General features: G+C 38.0%; 1 protein-coding gene across 3 annotated transcripts in view; it reads left to right on the top strand.

The window, feature by feature from the left end:
- The first annotated feature begins 149 nt into the window (after nucleotides 1-149).
- The window catches only part of LOC134212511 (calphotin-like), a 314355-nt gene continuing 302704 nt past the window's right edge, over nucleotides 150-11800 (top strand). For 2 of the 3 annotated variants that reach the window (XM_062690461.1, XM_062690457.1), the window contains exon 1: nucleotides 151-455. The gene's annotated coding sequence lies outside the window, so the exon portion shown is untranslated. Of the gene's footprint in view, nucleotides 456-11800 lie in introns of all 3 variants that reach the window. The other variant, XM_062690462.1, reaches the window with a different exon arrangement.

The raw sequence follows: 11800 nt of genomic DNA, 5'->3' as shown, positions 1-11800 counted from the left end.
GCCCATTTCGAATATTAGTACCGACTCTCATGACATTTGAAGCGCCGCGCCCATTTACGTCAGTTTTCTTCAAACGGCAACGCTTCATTCGCTCGCCGAGAACGCCGCGATTTCGCTTCGCTTTCTCTCCCCGCCGCTCTCGTCCGACAGCAGTTCGCATGAACGTTTGTATTTCGCCCAGTTTCAGTGCCCAATTTTTGGTGTTTCGTTCGATTCCTGTTCGATTGAATCTTTGTGGAGTATATACCGCGCGCCGTTGAAAATAGTTTTCTTCGCGTTTTGTACGTTTCGGTCGTGTGTTTTTGACAAACTGTGAATGTGAGAAAATCCAAGAATTTATATTTGTGAAAAATTTACTCCGATCAAGTGCGAATTTGTGTGATAAACAGTGTAAACTTCCCTGCAGTGGCTGATTGTGCAAGTTTGGAGTGCGTCTAAAACCCGGCTCATAAAAGGTACGTAGCAAAGCTCCAGACTACTGTCATTATCCCTTGTGTAAGGGTCCTACTGGAAGGGAAACTTCTTGTGGTAGGCCTTCTTGCAAACGTTAGACAAATTTGCCGTTGATCTAACGGAAAGCACGTAATGTTCTACAAATTACGGAATTTAAGATGCGTAATCAATGATACCAAAAAGAGAAGTTGGAATTGTTGCGGGTGCTACCCGGGCGGGGTGGTCAGTGTGCATGATATGAGGTGAGGCACAGAGGAAGAAATTGAGGGTTTTGTTCGCCATTCTGGTTTGAGGTGCAGTTACTGCGTGAAGACACGTCGGTTCGACGACGAAAGAGAATCAAAATGCTGCCCCGCGCGCTGATGGTTGGCTCAGGCTGGGCGATCCTCGAGTTTTTGGTTTTTGGCCGCAAGAAAACGGTTTCGTTTACGGATGTGTGTGTGTGTGTGTTCGAGAGAGAAGCAGAGAATCAGCAGAAAATGAGAAAGAGAATCGTTACTTTGGCAACAGTGAGCATGTGTGCGTTGTCGGACTTGGACCTTCGGCGGACTGTCGGACAAGTCACCCTTATGGCCTGTTCAGACTAGAAGATATACAACTTCATACGCTTATTTTCATTTAATATGATATCACGTAATAGATTTTGGACAGACTATTGTTAGAAACAAATACTGAACTGAAAATTTTGCAAAAGTATGTACACGTAAAAAAAATTTAATGTTATTTATTATTAAGATTTCTAATATTTTTTGCCAAAGCAGGCGCTTAATGATATGTACACCCGATTCTTTTTTTACACGGGGGATGCGTGCCGTGTGAAAAAAATCCGTGTAAAAATAATCCGTGTAAAAATAATCCGTGTTATTTCGAGAATCCGTGCAAAAAAAATCCGTGCTATTTCGAGAAACCGTGTAAAAAAAGCCGTGCAAAAAATATCCGTGTAAAAAAAGTAACCGGGTCTTTGTTAATCTGGGGGATGCGTTCCGTGCAAAAATAAATCCGTGTAAAAAAAATCCGTGTTATTTCGAGAATCCGTGTAAAAAAAATCCGTGCTATTTCGAGAAACCGTTCAAAAAAAATCCGTGTTATTTCAAGAATCCGTGAAAAAAAAGCCGTGTAAAAAAAGCCGTGTAAAAAAAATCCGTGTGAAAATAATCCGTGTAAAAAAAGAATCGGGTGTATAAGAAAAACCCAGAATCATCCACCTAGCGGTGATAGCGCCTTTCTCGCGTAAAAAGGTAATAAATGTAGCCTTTACGCTTACACCTCGATGATGTACAAGAAAGGCAAAACAGTTACACCGTCTAATGTTATGATAGAAAATTTACACTAGTAGACGACAGATGGCGCTGCCAAAAGTTTCGAATTTCCTATGTTCGAATTTTGACTTTCGGACAATTTCATAGTACTATGAAATTGAACGAAGAGCATACTTACGCCTAAATGCGTGCAACACGAACATCTTTATAGTACGATGAAACTCTTAATGGGAGCAAGCCACGGATAAACTTTAAAAATATTCATAGATGCAAGGCATTTTTCATAACACATTATTGTTCTATGTGACTATGTCTCATCACTATTTTATTATTATCTATTTTTGCCTTTCTCGTACAACAAAGTTGTACCGAAAGGCTATCATTTCACTCCAAAATCGAACGTTTTATAGAAGTCTCGGAGACCCATGATGTTATATACCAATCGACTCAGCTCGTCGAGCAGAACGAATATCTGTCTGTCCGTGTGTATGTGTGTATGCACATGAAAACCGAAAACATTAACCACTTTTTCATATAGTAATTCTTAACCGATTTTCTCGCAACAAGTTGCATTCGGAAGGGGACAAAGCCTTGTTGATCACTATTGAATTTGATAACGATAAACCATTGCGTTTAAAAGTTATTAAGAACACTATCGAACTATATGAGCGCCATATAAGGTTGGTGTCTTGGCTAAATGCGAGAAAGGCAGTATCATAACTCGGTGAATTAAGTTGGGTGTTTGCAATTCGCAATGAATCGCCTGCTTTGAGCGTAATTACAGCGGCACACTAGGAGTTAACTTTCTGAAATCAGTATGGTGAAAGGCATCTAAGGTTCGATTTCTCAAAATTAAGCACCTTCATCGAAAAAATATTTGGTAGGCGTAGTAGCGGACACCTTCCTACATAACCGGTACCAAATAGTTTTTCATTAAAAGTTCGTAATTTTGAGAAAACCCGCGTTATGTCTTTCGCCATACAAATTTCTGGCGGATAACTCATGCTGGCTATTTGCGCATATACGATAGCGCCTGGATGTGGAAGCGGCGAGTAGGAAATCAGCCACTGCCAATAATTCATTATTATGAAATTCAATAGTGATCAACAGTGTTTTAGTCTCTGTCGGATGCAACTTGTTGCAAGAAAATCGGTTAAGAGTTTCTATGTGAAAATTTGGCTAATGTTTTTTATGGCATTTTGTGCACACACACGCACACACATACACACACACGGACAGACAGACATTTGTTCAGCTCATCGAGCTGAATCGAATGGTATATAACACTATAGGTCTCCGGGACTTTTATCAAAAGTTCGAATTTGGAGGCTATCATCTTTCGGTACAACTTAAAAATGTTGAATCGAAGTAGGTCGCGATGAGAAGCGAACGTAAAAACCAATTTCATCCGTCAATTTTTTTTCGCTGTGGAAACGGTTTTCTTTGGGAAACTAACTTCCCTAAATAATGTTCTTCAGTTCTTCAATTGTGATAGGCGGTAGCTGTAACTGGAGCCAGTTTGCACAGCATATTGATTCATCTCTGGAAAACATAAAGTGGCGAATTTAGGTTGGCTCATAAAGACGAAAGCACAACGTTTGAGCAGGATGGATTGTGCTCGATTGCATGAAACGAACGAAGGACGGATAGCCTATCAGATATAGCAAGGCAGCTAGATTACGCCGATGTATGTTGTGTGATGATATGTCCCAGGTAGTATGATGGTTTCAGGGAAAATATATAACCAGAACTGGTACGTATTGAACGAGACGGTACACAACAATTAATACATAAAACAAGAAAAATTACAGGACTTGTAGGCATAGTTAAACGTTTATACTACTTTATTTGTAGGTATTTCAATGTTATTTCGCCTATTTTTAACATTTCAGCTGACTTCACATCTATACCATTTGACACCGATTTATATGTTTGCATTTCCGATTTTCTGCCGATAGAATTATCCCTCTCTCCCTTCCATCGACAACCACTATAATTTTAATGTACTAACTTCTCTTTTTCATGGTACGCCCTGAATACCATTTTTAAATATCCCTTTTGTCAGCGATCGTTTTGAAAGGCTGCTAAATAAAGTTCAAAATAGGTGTCATATGGTTTTTTAACCTTACTTTAAGTAGTTTTCAATATATTTTCCAATTATTTTTCAATATTTTTCAAGAATAATTTTATGGTATTTTATATACCATAAATTAATCAATTATATTAATCAATTCAAATTTTTGCTATGGAGCTCTAGACCACTATTGCGAAAATAAAGATATGTTTCAAAAGAATGTAAAGGAAATTTCAGTCGTATTAAATCATATCTAAAATTTGAATGTTCAATCTCATCAAATCTATTACACCTTTTCAATTGGGATTCCATTTGCCAGTAAATAGAAAATCTCAATTGATTCGTTTATCTCATTACAGTGTACAGTTTACTAATTGTACATAGAAAAAAAGTGTACATTGAAAAACCAAAGTAAATCGATCCCTCCAATCGCGAAAAGGAAATCTCAACCCTGTTTGGACATAACATTTCTATGTTTGACTGCTTTTTAATTAGGTTTTGCCTCAGTTAGTGAGCCCCTATTTGAAAACTATGCCAACTGAAGAAAACTTCTATACATGCTAATAGGTGTGAAAAATGCGATTTCTAATATTCCGGGACTTCTTCATGCGGTCTCGTATACGTGGTGTAAAACTAGTGCATTTTCGCAGGTGTTTTTTTTTCAACGGGGCGTCTCCTCGAATGCCTCAATCGTTTTCTGAGCATAATTTTAAAATTATATATTGCTTTCAACATATTGGACCTAAATACAGTTGTTTTGTTTAATAATAATTGTAAGACTTGTTTGTTTTACGATGTATAAAAAAATGTTTGTGAAAATATTTATTTTAATCATATTTATTTTACATATTTATTTTAATCTAAACGCTTATGTTATTATGTATGATACTGCCATCCGTCTTTTTTATTTCATCTTTTCAGAAATCAAGAAGTCTATTTTTCGATCTTTGAACTAGAATGAAGCATATTCCTTGATTCAAACCAGGCAATTTCTTGACGAACTATTTCCTTTCCATCTCTGAAGACAGCATACATCTAACGAGCTGGTCCCTCCTCATCCAGGACATGTGAATTGAAACTTGGTGAGAGAATTCCATTATATACCTTTTTGACAAATTATATTGAAACTATATGACTATATACCATAAAAAAAACCATCAGGGCACCCGATTGAAGCGATTTGGATAGGAAGAGTGGAATCGCCAACTTCCTATTGTTAACATCTCGTGGATAAAGGGCGGGCTCTTCTCCCCATCTATTGGGTCAATCTGGGAAACGAGGGCTAGATTATATTATTGTATGTACGAACTTTCTTCTGGAAGGAGATTCTCTATTCATCCCGTGGATTCGCATAAGTGTCTCTGCTTATGGAACCACCCCACCCATTTTTGGCCCTTCATACAGGAGTTTGATGAAATACAAACAATAGTATAATCATGATCAAATCGTTTATCAGATATGGCCAGTGCTATCGGCAGGTGCCTTGCTACAATAGATGGTAGTATCATCATCATCATCATCATCATCATCATCTTTCGGTACAACTTTGTCTTGTTTTCTTTGTTTTCAACATAACCGCGAGTAGACGTAGGACTTGTATAAACGTAACGTATTTACATTTAACTTTTAACTTTTGGATCTATAGAGTTTGATTATAGGTATTGATATTGGAAAGACAACTTCCATGCTGTGTAGAATTATTAGCAATTTGTGAATTCAAAACTTCTTAAAATAAAAATAATAATTAAATACATAATTAGAATTGCTTTGTTTCTAACTATTAAGCCCTTATTTACTCAAGCAAGTGTAGGGCATTTATAGATCTCTTATTGATGACAGTATTTGAAGTTAAACAATTCTATTTATAAAATTTTCAGACTTGGGCAAAATGTGCTATTTTGGGGGAACTGTCCCGTTTCCAAACAAAGAAATACAACACCAATTTCGTTGCTTCTTTTTGCTACCATGCGTGCTTACTGATGAAAAAAAATCACAACAATAAGAAACAAGTCAAGGAGCAGTAATCCTACTAATAGAGAGGGGATACTGCTAATACATCAACGAAAAATTATTTAACGTTTTGATTCCAAACTCCATGTCTAAGTCAAGTTTAATGATACAATTTCTCAGAAAATAAAAAAACAAAGAATAAGATAAAGTTTATTTAAATATGCTTATGGAAATTATTTTTTGCGGACTTTTTTTTTAAAACATTCACATGTAATACAGCAAAATTTTCTAATTTAAAATGGATATTAACACTATTGCTAATTGTGCATCTTTAATTGCTAATACCTTCTGCAAATAAATGAAAGTAATTATTTCAATCAAATTTTTATTTTCATCGGTGTAGTTGATTTTATTTGTTTTAAAACAGAACTGTTATAGTATAACCATGTTTCAATGCACATGTCGTTTAGTACCAAGCACAACTTAACATATGGTCAGTCATATGACATGACTCGTACTCATCCCGGGATCATTTAAATTATGAAACCAATTACCTGGATAAGCAGACCAAATCTCTCCAATTTTATTCTTCTTCACGATTGCATCCATCGCAACCGACACCATTGCATCCAACCATCATCAAGCACAGAATGACAAAAAAATTCGCCCACTTCTTTCATGCATATTCGCAGACTCACCGGCAGTTCTACCGCTGGTGACTGCATGCTGTCGCTGTGTAGGTAAACACAGCGAACGAACGAACGAAACGTAAAATGCGCGAGCTAAAAACACGTCAGTACGCGCTGCTGTCACAAATTGTAATGACTCGCACACGACAGGCACTGCTTCTTTTATACACAAAGAAAATCTTCCGGTAGACCCGAAGGCCCGTGACATACCGTATTCTGATGTCCGTGTTAGGAATGCACGGGATTGGTTACATATGAAATTTCGAGTTGGCTCAAGTCGATTTAATGTTTTTGGGCTATTTGCAATTTTGAAAAAAATCTAACAAGAGATATAAACGCCAAAAACCATCGCAACAACCTCTATATGGAAGCTTTTGGTGTGCTTCACAAGTTTTGTGAACATTGCTATTCGTTCCGTTCACGTTTTGACCATGTTAAAGTAATTTTTGAGCTTTTAAGTGTATAAAAACACTGTTTCCCCTAAAAGTCGTTGTTCTACCAAATTCTTCACCGAGAAAATTCTTTATATTGAATATATTTGTCGCACACATAAATTTTTGCAATTTGGCGACCCAAATATATGCAATTTGTACCCAAACATAAATTCAATAACTGCATATTATAGACCACACATACATTTTATTTGATTATAGATTATATTTGTACTTCGCGTGGAGAGTGGTTATGTGTGCACTAATTAGAATCATGAATTAAATTAATGGATTTTTGCCAATAAAAATGTGTGGAATTTTTGCAGTGTTGAATTTATGACAAATCGTTGTTAATTTTTTATATTTATTTTCCTATTTTTTCCCTGGACATTTGAGTAATATAATTGTCAATGTGCGATTTACCGTTAAAATCCTAAAAATTTCACTATAATTCTAGACGAACATTTGAAAAGGGCGTAACAGCTATATATGTAGACGAAGAATCAGAAGGAAGTAATTTTGGCTGTTACGCCCTTTTCAAATGTTGGGCTAGATTTATTATATGAATTGTATGAATTCTATCTATACATACTACTTCGAAATCATACTGGGTCAGACTGAGGATCATAATCGTAGACTCAGGCCTGGGCATTTTATGACTTTTTTTACAAGAATTAACGATGCGCGTCGTCAATAATATTGTTTTCAATGTGAGTTAGATATGTTACCTTTGTCATCATAGTATTTTAAATCCAGTGATATGACTGTTATAAATACCATATACAGTGAACGTTCGCTAATTGGGGTTTTTCTAGTTGGGGGTTCGCTAATTGGGGCGAAACCCAATTAAAAAGCAGCTAAACGTCAGAATGTGATGTCAAAAACGCGTTGACGTTTTGTTTCCGTGTTTGGCGGGATCGATATTTTCTGGCGCGTAAAATTTTCCTTTGTTCAATGCAAAAAGTAAACAACATTGACGCTTGTCAAAGCGCCCCAATTAGCGAACGGCATTCGCTAGTTGGGGTGAGGTCGTGCCCCAATTAGCGAACGATCACTGTTAGGTTCTGCAGCGTCTGTATCTAACCTCAAACTGATGACTGATTAGTAGTACTTCGCGTTGGACTTGGGGGCAGCCAACCAATCACAAACTCGATCCTTGTCGGAGTCAGTGGAAAGTACTACTGAACTGTCAAAAAAGTTCATTCGACGAGGACCGAATTCATTCGTGACGTCATGCTGCAGAACCTAGTAGACGAAGGTTCACTGTCATATTTGGTTGTTTATTTGTTAATCGTATGGTGCATGTGTATGGTGTGTGGTGTATGTGTTTTTTTCCTAGATGAATATCGTTCTTTAGGGAATTTAATTCTGATTAATTTCGTTATATTTGTCTATGACGGTAGATTTTCAGCTGTATGCGTAGGTCGGCGCCACGAAGCTGGTAGCAGTTGTCAGCCATTGCATTCGAGTGATTAAATAGTTGATCAGGGGAGTAAAATTTGTTTACGTCGATTTTACTCTTGTTCGTTCTGGGAGGAAAAATAATTAATTATGAAACATTCCGTCAGAAGTCGTCGTCTTCGGATATAAGATTCACTTCACAATGCATTTTTACTAATAATTCAAACAATTCCATAGTTTTTCGTTATTGTTTCTACGCGTTATGAATTTCACAAAAAAAGATTCACATTGCCGTCAATTCACTGTTAGCGATGCATACTATCGCGTTAATGAAATAATGTTGTAGGCGTTTTGGCCACGAAACAAATGAACAGTCGCTCATTTTGAGCCATTGATTGAAGTGCTCGATCTAACGCGTTTGAAAGTACAGAAGGAGTTCCGCGTTATTTTGTTCTGCCTTGTATAACAGAAAAAAATAGTACGCTATTTATCGTGTTTGAAAGAATGATCTCGAGATCTGCGTTGTTTCGTTCTCTTTGTACGTTCAAAATCACTACACGTTACACACGGCAACCGTTTACCAAAACGATCCCTGCTACAATTCCTACCTTATTTTTTTATTACCAGTTTTTACACATTGAGGATAATGTTAGTCCCAAATATCATCTATTGGTTCTCTGTGTAATTACAGCTGCCCTGGCAATAACGGAGTAGCAACCGTGGGCGGTCAATCATGCTCATGCTCATGCGGCGTACAGGTAGACACTGCTCGACCTCCCCTTTCCACTATCCACTCTGTGTTTCATACATCGAGGGATAAACGTAGTATCGTTGGCGATTACCGTAGCCGGACGGTTGGTTGGTCATGTTTGGATTGTATAATTGTTCTGTTGTTCTGTTGTTTTAGGTGTAGGTGGTTAACACATGGTAAGAATCGGAATTTATATTTTTGTTTCGCACATTGAGCCTAGAGCTACAAGCTTGCTCTCGCGGTACAGAACAAGATCAATAGTAGTGCGTAGGTCACAAGCGGAATGTTTGAGCGTAAGGTGCTGCGGACAATACTCGGCGGTAAACAGGAGAACGGAACGGTATCTGGCGGATTTGCATGAATCACGAGTTGTACCAGGTGTATACTGCCGTGAATCGTATATCTGTCCCATATGAATAGGAAACCCAGCAAAGATGGGACAGATATGCAATTCACGGCAGTATAAAGGGCTGGATATTATTAGGCTTATTAAACACGGCAGACTACGGTGGGCTGGTCACGTTGTTTGTATGCCGGAAGAACGCCAAGCGAAGATAATATTTAGTAGAGAATCCGGAAGAGGTCGCATGCTTCGTGGAAGGCCGCGACTGGAAGCGATTGGCGCAGGATCGAGTCCAGTGGAGAAGGATACTCCATTCGGCGTAGGTTCATCGAAGAGCTGTAGCCCATCAACACAAACATCTCCCCTTAAAGTATAATCCATTGTGGCAACAATCGGAACGCATTGACTAGATCAAACTTTGGGTTCATGTTGTGCAAAAAGCCTTTGGCACATAATCTCAACCAACAAGTTGCATTTAAATGGGAATCCTTACCACAACGGGTTATGAACAACAAAATACTCTGAAGGTTCAGGTTTCTGAAGTAAATTTCACTAAGTAAGTGCTAACTGCATAGACTGGTCAGTTACATATTAGGTGATAAGAAGTTCCATAATCGGATTCACTACTATCACAAACAGATGATTCAACGCGTTGAATATTTGACTAAGACACTGCAATTCTGTTTAGACAGATTAGCTAAATAGCTTGCTACTACCGGAGATGGTTCCCGGATGTACAATTTTGTTTGATGACATGAATCCAGACTACTCCAATGCCATTTGTGGCAAGGATGTTAACGATCATTCAGTAATTTGCGTTCGATTATTTAGTAGTTTGTCAATAACACATTCCAGAAGCTGAATTTCAAAATATGTTGTATGGTGGACTTCTAGTGCGAAGGTTTTTGTACAACTTTGCCTAATGGTTCGTTATTAGAATTCAACTAATAACGGAGTTAGAGCGCTAGTTGCAGCAACTCAAACTAAATGATTGGAATTTTTTTATCATTTAGTTTAAGTTACTGAAACTATAGCTATAACTCCGTTACTAGTGGAATTCAAACAACGAACCATTAGGCAGAGTTGTAGAAACACCTTCGCACTAGAAGTCCGCCATACAACATATTTTGAAATTCAGCTTCTAGAATGTGTTATTGACAAACTACTAAATGATGGAACGCAAATTACTGAATGATCGTTAACATCCTTGATTTGTGGTGAGTGACAGCCCAAGAGTTGATCAAAAGCTTCACCCAACACTTGGATATTGGAATAGCTGGCTCAGGACCAATAAAGTCATGTGATGCTCCATTACGAGCTAACTCATCAGTCAATTCGTTTCCAGCTATGGAAGAATGACCAGGTACCCATATAAAGTGTAAAGTATTAACTGAATTCAGTTCCTCAATTTGAGTTCGACATGCGATTACTAACTTCGACCCTGAGTTGGCCGAGGCGAGAGCTTTGATAGCTGCTTGGATATCTGAACAGAAGTATATTACTTTGCCCATAATGCGTTGCTGCAGTGCAGATTGCACTCCACACATGATGGCAAATATTTCCGCTTGAAAGACAGTGCAGTGTGTACCCAGTGAGTGTGACTGTTCCAATCTCAGCTCACGCGAATAGACGCCTGCACTTGCTCTACCTTCGAGGAGGGAGCCGTCAGTGTAACAAACTTTCCGACAGCTTTCCGACACACTTCTCTCGAAATAGCCAGATGTCCACTCATCCCGCGAGGGGAATTGTGTTGAAAATGCCCTATAAGAAAAACTACTAACGTGTGTGAGATCACTTGGAACAAGGAAAATTTTGTCCCAATTAACCATAAGCGGTAACAACGAAGTGTGTGTAGAACTGCGGTTTACAGGATTCTCTTCCATAAAACCGAGTACCCATAGTCGGTAAGTACAAGAAAATGCTTCTTGTTTGAGATGTATGTGTACGGAACACCTAGTCTAAGAGATGAATGCATGTATTAGATAATTAACAAATAAATTTTGCATCTACACTTTGAAATGGTTCGTTTTTTGTTTACATAGGATAAAACATCACAAAAGTTTAAGGTGTGCATTTTGGACCGTTTTTTTCTATAGCTGTCCCATATGGATATGAAATGAAATCAAGCAAAAATGGAAAGTTATGCTTGCATATAATTTTCAATACCGGGAGACTAGGCCGCATTTCCTGTTGAATGCAACATATTGCAAGTAAATCAAATAATACTATGTACCAAACCGAATTACGAGCTTTATTATTCGTATTGTCAACGCACATCTTACCATCGAGCTAAGGATTGTCCAATATTACGTAACATTTCTGCTATTATTAGAACTATTCCCACGCTTGAGCTGCAGGTGCTAACAAGACTTCTGCGAGAGTTGCAACGCCTAAAAGATTTCCCAAGGATGCATCCCAGCCGCAGCAAGATCTCAAAAGACCACGACGC

Source organism: Armigeres subalbatus, chromosome 2 (genome assembly GCF_024139115.2).
Source record: "Armigeres subalbatus isolate Guangzhou_Male chromosome 2, GZ_Asu_2, whole genome shotgun sequence".
NCBI lineage: Eukaryota > Metazoa > Arthropoda > Insecta > Diptera > Culicidae > Armigeres > Armigeres subalbatus.
This window is presented reverse-complemented; position numbering and strand designations above follow the sequence as displayed.